General features: G+C 41.2%; 1 pseudogene; it reads left to right on the plus strand.

Moving 5' to 3' along the window:
- The first annotated feature begins 419 nt into the window (after positions 1 to 419).
- On the plus strand, positions 420 to 2728 carry LOC146647555 (tripartite motif-containing protein 16-like; annotated as a pseudogene).
- Positions 2729 to 3268: the final 540 nt, after the last annotated feature.

A 3268-nucleotide genomic window follows, 5' to 3' on the forward strand; every position in this document is an offset into this window, starting at 1 on the left:
TAATTTGTACATATAATTTCATATGTAATTATGATGATCTTTACCCATTAAGATTTCAAATGAAACGATAAACAAAGGCCAAGAAAACTGAGTTAAACTCCTGAGTCTACTATATATTTGCACCATGAAGAAATGAATTGTTTGCACCAGTAATAAATAATCAAATACATCAAATTATCATCAATTATTTAAATAAAAAGAACCATCGCTCCAAACAAAACAACAATTAAACAGAGAGTCCTATAAAACTTCAATTTCAAACATCCACGTAAAGTTAAACTATTAAACTTTAACTGGGTCAGACTTGTTACTGCATGATGTAACCAAACATACCACACCCAGCATCATGTGATTGGCTCTTGGTCGCTCTGTAAGAATATTTCTTTAGTGCCTCCCTTCACAGATGTGTCTGCATCAGGATGGGTCTAAACAACATGGTGTAAATGCAGTTGCTGGTGAGCCTCATTTCCTGTAGGAGGTGAACAAGAGCAGAGATCTGTTTCCCTTCAGAGCACAGAGGTTGTTTCTGTTCAGAGGAAGTGAAACTGTCTGACAGTCACTGAGAGACGGTGAAACGGCACAGCACATGAATCAAATGGATCAAACAAAATTCTGCTGTTCAGTCTGTTTGGATCTACTGAAGGATCCGGTGACTATTCCCTGTGGACACAGCTACTGCATGAACTGTATTAAAAGCTTCTGGGATGAAGAGGAAAAGAAGAAAATCTACAGCTGCCCTCAGTGCCGGAGGACTTTCACAGCGAGGCCTGTCCTGGTGAAAAACACCATGTTAGCAGATTTAGTGGAGGAGCTGAAGAAGACTGGACTCCAAGCTGCTCCTGCTGATCACTGCTATGCTGGACCTGAAGATGTGGCCTGTGATGTCTGCACTGGAAGAAAAATGAAAGCATTCAAGTCCTGTTTATTCTGTCTGGCATCTTACTGTGAGAAACACCTTCAGCCACATTATGAAGTAGCTCCATTAAAGAAACACAAGCTGGTGGAGCCCTCCAAGAAGCTCCAGGAGAACATCTGCTCTCGTCATGATGAGGTGATGAAGATGTTCTGCCGTACTGATCAGCAGAGTATCTGTTATCTCTGCCCTGTGGATGAACATAAAGGCCACGACACAGTCTCAGCTGCAGCAGAAAGGACTGAGAGGCAGAGAGAGCTGGAGGTGAGTCGACAAAACATCCAGCAGAGAATCCAGGACAGAGAGAAAGATGTGAAGCTGCTTCAACAGGAGGTGGAGGCCATCAATCAGTCTGCTGATCAAACAGTGGAGCACAGTGAGAAGATCTTCACTGAGCTGATCCATCTCATCCAGAAAAGAAGCTCTGATGTGAAGCAGCAGATCAGATCCCAGCAGGAAACTGAAGTGAGTCGAGTCAAAGAGCTTCAGGAGAAGCTGGAGCAGGAGATCACTGAGCTGAAGAGGAAAGATGCTGAGCTGAAGCAGCTATTCAAGCAGCTCTCACACAAAGAGGATCACATCCAGTTTCTACACAACTACCCCTCACTGTCAGCACTCAGTGAGTCTACAGACTCATCCAGCATCAATATCCGTCCTCTGAGCTACTTTGAGGATGTGACAGCAGCTGTGTCAGAGGTCAGAGATAAACTACAGGACATTCTGAGAGAGCAATGGACAAACATCTCACTGACAGTCACTGAAGTGGATGTTTTACTGTCAGATCCACCAGAGCCAAAGACCAGAGCTGGATTCTTAAAATATTCATGTGAAATCACACTGGATCCAAACACAGCAAACAAACTGCTGTTATTATCAGAGGGGAACAGAAAAGCGCAAGCAGTGATTCAACAACAGTCTTATTCTGATCATCCAGACAGATTCACTTGGTGGTTTCAGGTTCTGAGTAGAGAGAGTCTGACTGGACGTTGTTACTGGGAGGTGGAGTGGAGAGGGGAGGAGGTTATGTAGCAGTCGCATACAAGAATATCAGAAGAAAAGGAGATGAATCTGAATTTGGATGTAATGACAAATCTTGGGTATTAAATTGTAACAACAACAGTTTTACATTTTTGTACAACAACATCCAAACTCCTGTCTCAGGTCCTCGTTCCTCCAGAGTAGGAGTGTACCTGGATCACAGAGCAGGTATTTTGTCCTTCTACAGCGTCTCTGAAACCATGACTCTCCTCCACAGAGTCCAGACCACATTCACTCAGCCGCTCTATGCTGGACTGTTGGTTTACTATAATTATGGAGCCACTGCTGAGTTGATTAAGCTCAAATAGACTGAAGTCTTTCATATTGTGGGTTTAAATCTGTATTTTAGTTTCATTTTATTTGCTCTCCATCATTTCTGCACAGAGATCAGCTGTCAGTCAAACATTATGGGTGGTACCTCCACATCTTCTAGTTGTTCTCTTGATGTTTCTGAGTTTTTAAAGGAGATCTTTCCTGTGACTGTTTATGGAGGCTATCACTGCTCATCATCATTTTGATTTACTAAAATATTTCTCCACATGAAAATGTAAACTTCTCTATCCTCTAAATGTTTCTGGAATATTTGTCTTGAAAAATGTCGACATTTCTCTTTATGAGTATGGCCGACCATGTGTGTGTGTTTGTGTTTGTTTTTGTCAAAATCATCAAACAAATGAGGAAAAACTGTGATTTTAATGAATGAATTCATATATTGTGTTGATGTTTTATTGTGTGAATAAACTGGAAGGTTTGACTATAAATCAAACTTTGAACAAAGTCTTTTCTTCTGTCTTCATTCCAGGATCTCACTCAAATCTGATGCAGAAAATATGAAACTAATCTGAGAGAATAACTGCTGCATTGCAGATGTGTTATACCCCCTGCCCAGCCGAATGATTCTCAAAAAGAAAATTTTGCAGAAAATCAATGTGATCGCTTGGATCACTGGAATTATCATCTCGATATCTCTTGTCCTTCTTTCATTTCAGACGTCTTGAAAACAAGTTTTAACAAAGTCCTGGAGAAGTGCCCAATGCTGGAGGACCTCCTGCTTTACCCCTGGCTCAGATAAACTCCTCTCTGACACAAACACACACGCATACTGAATTCACATCTTGCCATACAAATGTGATACAGTAACCAACTTTCTTTCTTTCAGAAAAAAAGAAAATTGGGAGATTCAAAATTTTCCTCACAGTAATGTTTGCATCAGTCTATCAGATGAATCCCCTCCAAGTCCAATATTTACATCAGTTACAGTGATAATGCTTGGTGTCTACTTTCAGCCACCGCAGTAGAATGCCAGGAATGAATCTC

The sequence above is a fragment of the Rhamphochromis longiceps genome, linkage group LG18 (assembly GCF_057381845.1).
Source record: "Rhamphochromis longiceps isolate RC_006_pf linkage group LG18, R_longiceps_female_GT1.1, whole genome shotgun sequence".
In the NCBI taxonomy this organism is placed as follows: Eukaryota; Metazoa; Chordata; class Actinopteri; order Cichliformes; family Cichlidae; genus Rhamphochromis; species Rhamphochromis longiceps.